Below are 14176 nucleotides of genomic sequence, written 5' to 3' on the forward strand. Positions count from 1 at the left end.
CTCCCCTACATTTCCACTGTCTCCCCGACATTCCCACTGCCCCCCCGACGTTCCCACTGTTTCCCCCATATTTCCACTCCCCACATTTCCACTCTCCCCTACATTTCCACTGTTCCCCCATATTTCCACTCTCCCCTACATTTCCACTGTTCCCCCATATTTCCACTCCCCACATTTCCACCATTCCCCCCCCAACATTCCTACATTTCCACTGTTCCCCCCCCCCCCCGCCATGCCCACTCTCCCCTCCCCCCCCCGCCATGCCCACTCTCCCCTCCCCCGGGGCCAATCCCTCTTTCCAAGCCTGACGTCACCCACAGGAAGCAGTGTCTCGGGGAGTAATGGCGGCCCAACAGGAAGTTCCCTGAGTTCGGGGCTGACAGGGAAACAGAGCCGCCCGAAATACAGCAACTCATGGATTGAAGCGACCAAACGCGCGGCATCTACTCTCCTCCTCGCACAGGTTAGTACCTGATGCCTTTTTGTTTTCGCTGAGGGGAGGAAGGGAGAGGCAGGCGGCGCACTGGCCGCCGAACATTGACAGTAAATTTAGCGGCAGGCTGTGTAGGCCCCTCGCTAATCTCCCGCAGACTCCCGTCTGTAACTTTCAGTATCCCCAACCACAGCTTCTCCCGATTTTCAAACAACAGCAACAACTTTGAAAAAAGTTTATGAAGTTGAATTTGTACGATCGCGCTGAATACTTTCGGGTTGTGGTGGGGACTTTAACTCTTTTGAAACGACGTCCGAGACGTTTTGACGTTTTTTTTGTTAAAGTTTGACCCAGTCCAGCTGAGAAAAAGTTCACTTCTGTTTTTGTCTCTTTTAAAGTTTCTTCCATCGCCCCTTCCCAGGGAATGTGATGCTGGAAGTATCGAATTTAAGTTAACTCGTAATTTACAATTGAAACAACTTGTTAACAACGCAGGGAAGTGATCTCATCGAGATGATCTGACAAGGATTCTATTGTGCAAACATTAGGAATTTTATTGGTACAAACAGTCGGAGAAGACGATCTCTGGCGTCCAACACTAGGAAACAGTTTAAGTTTTTCTCTCGTTTTATGCTTCATCAAAGCGAACGATCGTGGAGTTTTTTAAAGTGATCTAATTCTATCTACATGCCGTTCCACAAAAACAGCCCAAGTTTACCTGGTCCTTTTTCAATCGTTTATTTATCACAAAACGTCTGGTAAGCGCCAATCGTCGAGAAATTAGAAGATAATTGTGTGATAACGTTGAAAAACTATTACGGGCACTCCCTCCTTGTTAGCTTTAGATTGTTCTTTAATCTTGTAACTTTAATTTCCGCTTATCGGCACTGCATCGTGTTGGGTGGGATCGAGTCTGAGTGAACATGGAAAAGCAAAAAAAAAATCCGTTCGGCGTCTTTATTTAAAGTTGAATCAAAGCGTTGGATTATGTTTTTAGGGACAAATTTGTTCTAAACTGAAATATATGGGTATTTGGTCAAACTGTGTCATTTGCTTCCCTAAACCATATTAATTTTCAACGAAAAAGTAGTCCTACGAAATAACCAATCGACTTAAGTTTGGCGAGATGAGTTGGCATCAGTTGTACTGTTTAATTTGGGAAGTGTTTATTAGTTATATTGTGCATCGGAACCAATTCTGCTGGGTCATACCTATAAAACGGTAAACTGAAATCACTTTTTTGTCTGTGAAATATCTTCTTGTGCGATATGATGAAAAGTGACCGGATATTTTGATAAGCTTCTTCCAACGAAGACAAATTTGGCACTTTAATGTCTTGTTTATATTGGACGTGCAACATTCTTGAGTGAAGCGGGTTCTGTGTGCCAGCTGACCTTTTAAAGTACTACAAGATCTGTTAGGGCACCGCGACCTAGACAGTAGATTCGAGGATTTTGTGAAGCTGGGAAATCTTGCAAAGTCGCTTAATTTCTCACAATTTGTGCTATTCCCCTTTGCACAAGTACAAGTTAGGATTGAGTTCGTGCAAAACTCGAAGACAACAGTTGCTCACACCTTCTATTGACCTGCTTTCCCCAGGGAGAACCTGTAACTATCTTTGTCTGTTGTAGTACTCCAAAGAGCACAGCAGTATTGTATTCCCGTGGCAGCACTGAATAATTGAACAGTTCAATCCTGATATGATTTGTTTAAAAAAAAACTGAATCTGGATATGTAAACTACAGCAGCTTGCTTCCCATATGGTATACTTTTACTGCTGCATTGGAGTTTGGATTTTTTTCAAATAGATTCAAGTTGATATTAATAGCAAAACAATCTCAATTTGTTATGAGGTAATGCCCATTTGAAAAGACAGTGTAGACATGATAGGCCAAGTTGTGTGTTCTTTGATTCTATGAGAGTATCATTGCCAGTATATTCTCTTGGCAGAAATAACAAGCTTAAATTTGTGAAATCACATTTTTCTTGGATCTTGTTAGAGCAGAATGCAAATGCATTAAATTTAAAAATCCTACATCAGACTATTTCTAATTATTAATTCTTTTTTAAAAACACGACTCTTTATATACATTGAGCAATATGTATTCAGAAAACAGAAATGATCACCTGCAATGCATAATTGCAGCTGATTTTTTTTAAAGTTCAGGATGATTTCTTAATTTTGCCTGAAGCACTTAGGTTAAATATATTCCTTTTAACGTGACCTCTGCAAAATTACAAATCAGCACTTGTTGACCTGATTTTAAAATTAAGTTTACTGTAAAATGCAGCATTTCATATACCAATATTTACAGGGCTATGGGCAAAGAGAAAGGAGTGGAATAATCATTTCAGATAATTGGAAGAGGGATGATGGACAGTATGGCCTTGTCTAATGTATGAGTCCATCAGCATCTTTGTTATTCAATAAAAATATTAATGAACCTGATCTGATAATATAGAACAAATGGAAAAATAGCCATAAGCAGTTTTAGTATTGTCTGTCTTGTGGTCTCATTTATTGTGATCTTTATCTTGATTTTAGACTTTGATTTTTATTCTTACTTGAAAGAGCCAGTGGTTTGTTAACAAAATTATGAAATATTAACATTTTCTGTCTCTCTTATCTGAAAACTTTTCAATTCAAAAATTAAAATCTAGCAAGGAATTCCTGACCCTTGGCTACTCCAAGCAGGCTGTTTAATATGTTTATTGTAAATAATGTGTGGCTTACAGGCTCTGCAGCGTTGTTCCCACCCTTCCTCTTCAAAGCCACTTTTAGTTTTGTAATTCTACATATGTCTGTCTTGCACCTTGTTGCCCTTTTACCACAGATGATATGTTTGTCTGGGGTTTAAATTTCTTACTGTTTACATGACCACTAACATCTAAATAGCCTGTTGAACATTTAAGACAAAATATCCCATATCCACTCTGCTGCTACAAATAGCATATTTAGATTGGTATTGTTTTACTGCTGTGAATCAGAGAAGGTTATAGTTTAAACAAAAACTATTAAATTGCGAACAGAGCATTCCAACCAACACAAAACTGGAGAGTAGATTAGAGGTGCCTCATTTTAGCTTGGCCACCCACTTTTGTTGCAAGCTGAAGCTAGTTACACATGGATATACGTGTACATGTACGTTTGCAATAGGTGTATTAATTATTGGGTTGCAGTAAGGTAGGTAGAAATCTCAATACTTTTGTACAAAAGTGTGAATATCACAGTATTTATGGTAAAATTGAAATAGCCGAATAAAGTTATTACTTTCTGGAAGATTTGAAACTGATTAGTTTGGCATCAGCTCAGTTCTTAGTGTTGTTTTGGAGTATTGCACTATGACATGTTATAAATCACAGTGACAACAGCTAGTCATTTGATACTTTTAATATGAAGCATCCCAAAGTGCTTGACAGCATTAACGTAAAGCAAAATATGGTATTGAGCCGCAAGGGATTTTAGGATAGGTTATTAAAAACTTGGTTAAAGAGGTAGGTTTAAAAGATTTTGTTTTCTTTAGGTAAAAAGAGGAAAAGCAAGTTACTGAGGCAGGGAGCATTAGAGATAACCAGGGACTGGGGGCAGAAAACATAGTTAACATTGGAGGGATTAAAATTGAAGATGCCCAAGACACTGGGATGAAATGAGTATGGATATCTGTACCACAGATGTGGTAGGACTGGAGGAGATTACAGAGATGAGGAGAACAAGGTCATGAAGGCTTTTGAAAACTAGATTAAGAATTTTCAAAATCAAAGCATTGCCAGACTAGGAACCAGTGGAAATCAGTGAGCTCAAGATTGATTAGTGAATGAATGTTGGTGTGAGTTAAGATACTGACTCCTGACAGTTGGAAGACTTGAAGTTTACAGAGGGTAGAATGCGAGTGACAGTCAAGGAATGCATTTGGATTGTCACATCTGAAGGTGTCAAAGATGTGGCTGAATTGGCCAGTGGTTGAAATAGAGAAATGTTCCAAGAGGAGATTGTTTAAAACATCTCCTTACTCTGCTGGTTTGTTTGTGTCCATCTAAGTTATGAAACAGGGTTAAAATCTGTGTCAGCTTTCAGATGAAGTTTCCAGTAATGGGACACGCATTTTCTGCTCTGTAGCATACCCCTTGATGCTTCAGAATCTGGCACAGTCTTCTTCCTTTGAAAGTTTGACTGCTAAACTTGCCTGATATAGGAAATGGTAAAGGGATCAAGCTGGTGCAAGAGAGCGTTATCTTTTGAGATTTTACTTGAGATACCTTCATTATTGTTGCAGGGTAGTGGAAGCTTTACTCTGCATCTGGTTGTAGTACACCTACGCTTGAAATCTTACTACCCAATGTGTTTAGAAATTCTTTCTTAGGTCTGTGCCATGCTTGGTGGGCTTGACAATAAATTAGAGCAAAAGTACAGTTATCTTTGCCTTCAGGATACAAAACAAAAGTCTTAGAAAACTGTCTGCTACAGAAACACTGTGATATCCGTCATTGTTCTTCTGAGGTCAACTGCATTTTTGTATGACAGACATGTCTGCTAGCAATTGGATCATGGCTTTTACAGTATCTGTAGCAGCCACGCAAGAAATAAGCCTTTCATTTAGTCTCTTTTTCATTAAATTTAAACCCAAACTGTAGAAGTTAAAAAAGTCAATCCTGAGAATATTATTTTTGGTATTGTTTTATACCCTACTAATTCAAGTTAAATAAACCGGGAGTTTATGAACTAGAGATAACACAGTACAGAGCTGGAGGAACACAGGAGGCCAGGCAACAGCAGGAGGAGGAGGGGGAGCAGGAACGTTGATGTTTCAGGTTGGGGCCCTTCTTTTATGAACTGGTGCTTATGAACCTAAACAATCGTGATGCAATTTGGATGGAAATTGACAAGATTAGATGTTTGTTTGCCAGAAGAAATCAACTTGGAAAGCAGAAAATCTTCTAATACAACCAATATTTTACTGTTGAGAGTTAATTATTTTGAGAGATAATGGGAGACTCGCAATGTACTGAAATTGAGATTAACATCAGCGATATGATTGTAATCTTTAGTGAATTAGCCTGTATTAACGTGATACCTCAACATCAGTCGGGTCATATTTTTTTGTCATTATTAACATCATCTAATTGTCTGGACACAGTCAGTGTCTAAACATTGCTCATTGCCAACCCCAGGTCCATTTAGATCTGAAAGCACAAAATATCTTGAATTTATTATCAATGTTCTTAAAGAAATGAACAAAGAATTGCAGTCAAACTGAGCATTTCAGTTAATTTATGTATTCCTGTTGATTTTCTTTGAATTTATTTTGTAAATTAGTTAATCTAAAAGTGTTATTCACTGTCTTTGACAATGTGAGAGAGCTGTATTAATATTTACATTTGAAACTAAAATACATCGTATATTTAGTACGTGCATGATACATTATGTTATCAGGTCCATCTTAATAATTTATTGATGCTAATAACATGGGGGAGGCAATTGCCTTGTGGTAATATCACTGGACTGTTAATCCTGAGACCCAGATAATGTTTTGGGGACTCGGGTTTGAACCTTGCCATGGCACATGTTGGAATTTGAATTGGGTAAACATCTGGAATTAAGATTCTAATGATGACTGTGAATACATTGTCGATCGTTGGAAAAACTTGCCTGGTTCATTTTAGGGGAGGAAACTGCCATCCTTACCTGGTCTGGCCGAAGGTGACTCCAGACCCACAGCAATGTGGTTGACTCTTTATTGCCCTCAAATGCTGCCCAGCCAGTGAAACCCTCATCCTGTGTATGAATAAAAGAAAAATTCTTAGTGGTACATTATATGCTGATAAAAACATTCTAAAACACACACATAGTTTTGTTTCCTCAATGAAAAGGTATATTTCATCTTGTTTTTAAAGCAATGTGCTCTTAAGTGAGTGTCTTATGTTTGTTAGTGGTTCACTGGTGGTGGTTGATTTCCTGGGCCAGGTTCAATTGGCAATTTATCCATGTGTTAGTGCAGTGTGTTCGCATGTCACTCGACCATGAGAAGCATTTTAATTGAATTTAATCATGTTCTTGTTAGGCAACCACATACATGTGTCACCAGATAATTGTCAGAATAAGTAACTATGGCTTTCTTGTTCAACACTGGAACATGGAGATCAGTTGTAAAACTAAGTTCCCACCCAGATATGGTTGAACTGAAAGCAACAGTGATTCAACTTGAAGCATCTTGTTAACTTGATGCAGCACTTTTATCCAGTGTGTTTCTGGTGTGATCTAGATGATTTAGCTAATTAAATTTTAATTAGTGATATGGAAAGTGGTGCATTGTGATTTTTAAGATGAATTTCTAAATTTATTTGTAAAACACCATTTTATTCCCAGTATAAATAAAACAGCTAAGCAGTCAGATTAATGTATTTGTCTACAGGACAGCACAACCCACTGAAGAATATTAGCAGAGTTACCTGTTTGGCCGCCTTGAAAATAAGGTTTTAAAAATTGCTGGGTTAATTTAGTTGTCTTTTCCTCTTCCTATATGCCCCTCCCCCGCAACTAACTCTGAAATGTCATTACGGCTAAGAGAATATAAGCACAGTGTGTCAACTACTACATGATTTACAAGTTTTGAATTCAACAAATAATCATAATAAGCTCCCATTTTATTGGCATAATTTAATATTTTTGTCTAAAGAAATGGAGAGTGTCACTTTCTTGATTGTAGAGACATTACCTGTTGCAACACATCATTAAACAGGTGTTCAGTTTCAGTTGTTTTTTGAAAGTATGTTGATTCATTTGGAGCAACAAGTGAAGTACTAGAGTTGCTTCAGAGATAATGGGAACTGCAGATGCTGGAGAATTCAAGATCACAAAGTGTGAAGCTGGATGAACACAGCAGGCCGATAAGCACCCCAGGAGCACAAAAGCTGACGTTTCGGGCCTAGACCCTTCATCAAGGTCTAGGCCCGAAACGTCAGCTTTTGTGCACCTGGGGTGCTGCTCGGCCTGCTGTGTTCATCCAGCCTCACACTTTGTTATGCTAGAGTTGCTTTCTGTGTTATTGTCAATGAAGATTTGGTTGCTCACTGCAATCCAATGGTTTACATAAGGTATGACTGACTCTAAAATCGGTTGTAACAATGTTCACAGCTTAGCTCTAGTATTATTTGACTGAATTATTGGGTATTTGCAAGAAAGAAGACAAGCTAGGAGTGGCATGCTGAAAAATAGAAAAGAAACATCACAGAGATATTAAAATGTGAGGCTGGATGAACACAGCAGGCCAAGCAGCATCTCAGGAGCACAAAAGCTGACATTTCGGGCCTAGACCCTTCATCGGAGAGGGGGATGGGGTGAGGGTTCTGGAATAAATAGGGAGAGAGGGGGAGGCGGACCGAAGATGGAGAGAAAAGAAGATAGGTGGGGAGGTAGGGAGGGGATAGGTCAGTCCAGGGAAGACGGACATGTCAAGGAGGTGGGATGAGGTTAGTAGGTAGATGGGAGTGCGGCTTGGGGTGGGAGGAAGGGATGGGTGAGAGGAAGAACAGGTTAGGGAGGCAGAGACAGGTTGGACTGGTTTTGGGATGCAGTGGGTGGAGGGGAAGAGCTGGGCTGGTTGTGTGGTGCAGTGGGGGTAGGGGACAAACTGGGCTGGTTTAGGGATGCAGTTGGGGAAGGGTAGATTTTGAAACTGGTGAAGTCCACGTTGATACCATTAGGCTGCAGGGTTCCCAGGCGGAATATGAGTTGCTGTTCCTGCAACCTTCGGGTGGCATCAGTGTGGCAGTGCAGGAGGCCCATGATGGACATGTCATCTAAAGAATGGGAGGGGGAGTGGAAATGGTTTGCGACTGGGAGGTGCAGTTGTTTGTTGCGAACTGAGCGGAGGTGTTCTGCAAAGCGGTCCCCTTCACCAGTTTCAAAATCTCCCTGACCTATCCCCTCCCTACCTCCCCACCTATACTCTCTCCACCTATCTTCTTTTCTCTCCATCTTCGGTCCGCCTCCCCCTCTCTCCCTATTTATTCCAGAACCCTCACCCCATCCCCCTCTCTGATGAAGGGTCTAGGCCCGAAACGTCAGCTTTTGTGCTCCTGAGATGCTGCTTGGCCTGCTGTGTTCATCCAGCCCCACATTTTATTATCTTGGATTCTCCAGCATCTGCAGTTCCTATTATCACAGAGATATAGTGTCATTTGTGTGATGAAGGTTTGTAATATGTTAGGTGGGAACCTGGGTTAGCAGTAAGAGGTAAAATAGGTTTTTTAAAATCTGTGAAAGTAATTTTTTAAAAGGGTTAGAGATTCATTTTTTTCAACGTGGTGGGTTCAAACATCATTTCCAAGAAATTGATGACCATCAACCTAGTGCGATAATTGCAAGTGTGTCTTTTTAAGTTGAGCTTTTAGAGGCCCGTGTTCAGAAGAAAAGATCCATATCAGCAGATGCATTGTCTATCAGTCTGGAAATAACTAAAGTAACTACAAACACAGTTCTGTGTTGCTTTTCATGTAGAGTTCAGTGAGAAAAGTTGGTAAACTATCCCGTGTATGTGCCTGGGGGAGAAATGGAAAGAATCACATCTGGCAGATGTGCAGACATGTGCCAAAAAGAAATGCTTGTGACCTTCAGTTGAGTAAGAAATTTTAAAATTAAGAAGCAATACTTCACTGGGTACGGGTGTCTGTGAAGCATATTGCTGGGGAGAAGCGAGTTACATGCCTCTTTTGCCGTTCTTAATGTATTTCCGATTGCCTTTTATAACTTTCTTTTTCTTCTGTGAAATAACAATTTTGTTATTTTGTTAAAAGAACATCAGCCTCCAGTGACTAATCAACACAGTAACCACGGTGCAAAAATAAAAGTGATCTCTCAGGATCAGTTAGCTATTTCTTTCTGGAGTATTGTATTTCACTTAGAGCAGTAAATCTTGAAAAATATATTGACCTTGGGGTATGGATGAGTTTGATTTTTGGGCTTAGAGTTACATATGACAACCGGTGACATAACATGGACTGTATCCCCTTAAATTTAGAATATTGATGTCTAATTTGCTTGAGTCAAGTCACGTGACCCCAGTTTGTAGTCCAACAGGTTTATTTGAAATCTCAAGCTTTCGAAACGCTGCTCCTTCATTGGGTTGCCTCTACTTCACCTGACAAAGGAACAGCACTCTGAAAGCTTGTGATTTCAAATAAACCTGTTGTGCTATAACTTGGTGTCATATGACTTCTGATTATGTCCACACTAATCCAACACCGGCACCTCCACACCATAATTTACTTGAAGTATTGAAAATGTGGGATTTCATTCTTCTTGATGCAGAGAAACGATTAGTTCCCGTGAGAAAATCAATAATAAGTAGCACAATCATAAAATTCAAGTTGGTTGATTAAATCAAGAATCACTATGGATAATTGAAATCTGGAACTCGCTGTCCCCAAAAGTCTGTGTATGCTGGGTTGACTCAAACTTTAAAGACTGAAATTAGAAGTTTTACGTTGGGTGTGGATACCGAGAAATATGGAGCAGATGCTAGTGTATGGAGTTGAGGTATAGTACTGGAATCGGATTGAATGGCAGAAAGGCTGAAGGGCTAAATGAGCTCCTCCTGTACCTTTGTACCTATTATAGCCACTGGAGAAACAGAGGTAGAATGTCTGGTCCCAATAACGTTCCTGTTGATTAAGTTTAAAAATGATGTAATACTGATTCTGCAGTCAATTATTGTATCTTGGTTTCACATTACTGAAGGATCAAATAATTTTTAGCACTGTACGATGATCATTTTTAATTTTGCTTCCATTTTAAAATTTTAAAATTAAATAAATCTAAATGGAAAACTGGAGAAAAATTGATCACTGAAAATAGTCTAAGTAATGCAACAAAATTATTTTTATGGTTCATAGGCCTAGGTCCATGTATAGTACAAGCTCAAGTTGCAGTCTTCCTTTTGAAGTAGGACACTTCAAGTCATTAAAACAAAGTGAGATTACGCAGCATTGTAGCTGATGCCATAGAATTTTGGAATATTTCGTAGGATCTGGTGTATAGATTGTCCCCTTCTACATGGTTTTTGTTTCTTTTAAATGTATTTGAAAGCATAAATTGAAGAACATTAAATCTTAAATGAAAACAAAATTGTTCGATGAAACGTTTTATCTTAGTAAAAAGTACTGTTGGTTAAGTGGTTATCCTTAAGTTCAGGCAAAACTAATAACCTGATCATTGGAAGAATAAGTGACAAGAAGTGCATAATTAATGTTCAGATTAAAAAGTGAAATTACTGAAATTATAACAGAGCATCAATGAGGAAAAAAAGGGTGAACATTTGTGTCGAACACTTTAAACTTTGAGAGTCCGACCTAAATTATTAAATTTTCCATCAATATATCACCTGACTGATTCAGAGTTGTATTCTTTTCTCCTTTTAATCCAGCATCTCCGTACTACTTGGTACGCATTCCCAACATAAATCTATTGATTTCTGTCTTTAAAGCTCAAATTGACCCAGTATACTAAAACTGGTACATGGCTTTCTTTTCTACAAGTGAAGTTGTGATTTTGGGCATGTTTTTGTGGATTTTTTAGTCTTTCTTGAGACACAGGTGTCATTGGCTGGCCAGTATTTACTGTCCATCTCAAGTTGCCATGAGAATGTGATGGTGGGCTGCCATGAACCGCTACAGTCCAAGTGCTGAAGTTTGACACACCATACTGTTAGGGAGGGAACTTCAGGATTTTGGCCCAATGACAGTGAAAAAACATTGATTTATTTCCAAGTCAGGTTGGTGAGCAGCTTGGAGGGGAATATGCAGGTGATGGTGGTGGTGTTCCTATGTATCTGCTGCCCTTGCCGCCACCTAATGGAAGTGGTTATGGGTTTGGAAGGTGCTGATGAAGGATCGTTAGTGAATTTTAGCAGTGCATCTTGTAAATAGTGCAGACTGCTGCATATTAAACATTGGTGGTGGCGGGAGCGGATGTTTGCGAATGCAGTGTCTGTCAAGCTTCTTGAGTATTGTTGGAGCTGCACAAGTGGAAAGTATTTCATCACACTTCTGCCTTGTACCTTTTTGATGGTGGACAGGCTTTGGTATGTATGGTGTATTGCCTAAGCAGTCTTTATAGTAATATGAATAATATCAGTATCGCAGAAAAGATGCCATAATATGACCATTATAATGGATGAATAACTTGATGTTGGCTCCAAGTAATGAAGAAGTAGCACAAGTATAGAGCTAATATCTGTTGTACTTGGACTGTTGTAAGAAGGAAAGTATTAATTAGTTGAATTCACATCACTGGTTCTGACATATGAGTGTGAATTCCAGATATCATAGATTGCGGAGTATACAAAATGGCTATCTGCATCATTTGAGCTTAGTAATATAGGGTACAACACATTTAAAAACACACTTCTGAAAAGGCTGCAAACTTCATGCAGTTTGTATTAGGTATGAGCTAGAGGGTTTTTTTTTATCGGGAGCCAAGAGGAAATAACTGTTTTGCCCATCTTTTTTAAGCTGCTGCCAGAGATCTCTCAGAATCTCTGCTTAACTCAGTGCCAGGTTTATCTTTGCCCATTCATACCTGACCATTTCATACAACCGGCCTCATATCTTTATTTGGATATCTAAGTAGCCCCTTGCTAGCAATAGGCAAGTATATGGATTGTGCATTTATAAATTATATCAGGGAAGCGTTGGTTTCCTCCTCCTGATTACTAAAGTTTTAACTGCTTCCCCCCAGTTTTTCACCTGAGAAGTGAAGAACTCTCAGTTAAAACTTGTTACCCTGATTTTTTTTTTCCCCTTTCATACATCTTGTCTCAGGACATGGACAGTTCCTGTCTTTTTAGTCTTTCCTTTCCCCTATAATCATAAGGAAGTTTAAGCTTAAGCCTAGTGTTACCTAATCATTGCTTGGTTTATTGTTGCTCATCTTCTCATTTTTGTTCAACCATATTGGCCATTGAACTGGATCCTTTTGCTTTTCACCTTGTGTTAAAACACAAAAAGTACTTGTTCAGGCAGTTTTCTCTTGATATGCACTTCACTAACACATTGGCTGGTCAGCAAAGCAGGCATTGCAATATCTGTGTAGTCTGATCTATCTGGTGTAATTTTCATTGGAGGTATTTATTGTTTTCTCAATGGCTTATATGCAGTTGGTGACATTGTGACTTTGGATGGTTTTGTTGAAATGGCTGCTAGAGGGACATGGTCACTTTACTAGGATGCTGTCTCTTATACATGTGCAGTACTTTTTGTGACATAACTGTGTTTACTTAGTTTAAGAAACAAAATCCTTATTCTTCTGTTAAAATGCCATTTAACTAAATTGATATTTTAACCTTCAGATGTAGCAAACTGCAGGTCCTGTTCTAACAATTATTGCTTAATATATAATTTTGTGGTTTAAAAAAATTCCCCAACTCTTTAGCTGTGCACAGATACCTTTTTAATCAGCTTGTTCAGAGATGTTATTGTATATCTCTGGAAAAGGTGAGATTTTAACCGGAGTCTTTTGGCACAGAGGGAGAGATACTACCATTGTGCCATAAGAGGCCCTGAAAACCTAGGAATATTCTAAATTTCTTCAATTTGTTAATGAGATATGACTGTCAATGACTGGGCCAGCAGTTACAGCTCAACCCTAGTTGCTTGTGAGAAGGTAGTGGTGTGCTTGAACCATTACAGTCCATTTGGTAACAGTAGACCTCCAGTGCTGTTAAGCAGACTATGCCAAGTTTTTGATCCAGTGATACTGAAGCAATGGCAATATATTTCCAAGTTAGAGATAACAAGGTGCAGAGTTGGATGAACACAGCAGGCCAAGCAGCTTCAGAGGAGCAAGAAAGCTGACGTTTCAGGCCTAGACCCTTATTCAGGATTTCCAAGTTAGGATGGGTAATGGCTTGGAGTACATACAGATTGTTGTATTTCTCATGTATCTGCTGCCCTGTCTTTCTTGATGGTAGTGGCCATGAATTTAGAAGATGCTGTTGAAAGAACCTTGGTGAATTTCTGCAGTGCATTTTGTAGATGATAAGGTGAGGGAGTAAATGTTGCAGATTTGATGCAAATTGAGCTAGCTGTTTCATCCTGGATGATATCAAGCCGTTTAAGTTGCACTCATCCAGACAAGTGGGAAGTGTTCTACAGTGGACAAGCTTTGGTAAATCAGGAGGTGAATTACTCACTGCAGGATTCCTAGCCTCTGATGTGTTCTCGTAACAAGTGTTTATTTGACCAGTTTAAAAAAATTTAAAATATTGTTACTATATCAAATTTAATGACTGAGGGTAAGCACTAAAGAATAATGGGTTGAATTCCCACTGCACCCAACGTTCTTAAGTACTCGTCATCAGTGATACAGGAATTGCCGGTTACTAACTTAGGAATTAACAGACAATAAAAAGAATATCTAAACTAGGATGGCCAAGTGCTAATTTTTTGTGATGAGTTTCTGAAGTAAGAGCTTCGTGTTTTTTATTAGTTTGGAATAGTGAACAAGATGGCATGATGCTGTTATGGACGGGCAATGCATCTTGAAAAATAATTTCTGAATTTGTTTTAACTGCATGTATACATTCATTGGAAATTGCTGCTGGATTTCCACACAAATAATACGGAACAGCACAAGCCTGGGAGTAATTCTCCCAGCGACATCCAGCCTTTGCTTCTAACTGATTGAAATTAGAAAACAAATATGATAATGTTTCCAAATGCAGGAAGCTTTATAAGTGACATTTAACA

At 39.1% G+C, this 14176-nt stretch overlaps 1 protein-coding gene across 4 annotated transcripts in view; it reads left to right on the forward strand.

The window, feature by feature from the left end:
• The first annotated feature begins 332 nt into the window (after window positions 1-332).
• Window positions 333-14176, forward strand: part of LOC125465862 (protein strawberry notch homolog 2-like) — a 156021-nt gene continuing 142177 nt past the window's right edge. For 3 of the 4 annotated variants that reach the window (XM_048559785.2, XM_048559787.2, XM_048559788.2), the window contains exon 1: window positions 333-463. The gene's annotated coding sequence lies outside the window, so the exon portion shown is untranslated. Of the gene's footprint in view, window positions 464-831; window positions 1192-14176 lie in introns of all 4 variants that reach the window. The other variant, XM_048559786.2, reaches the window with a different exon arrangement.

The sequence above is a fragment of the Stegostoma tigrinum genome, chromosome 30, assembly GCF_030684315.1.
Source record: "Stegostoma tigrinum isolate sSteTig4 chromosome 30, sSteTig4.hap1, whole genome shotgun sequence".
NCBI lineage: Eukaryota > Metazoa > Chordata > Chondrichthyes > Orectolobiformes > Stegostomatidae > Stegostoma > Stegostoma tigrinum.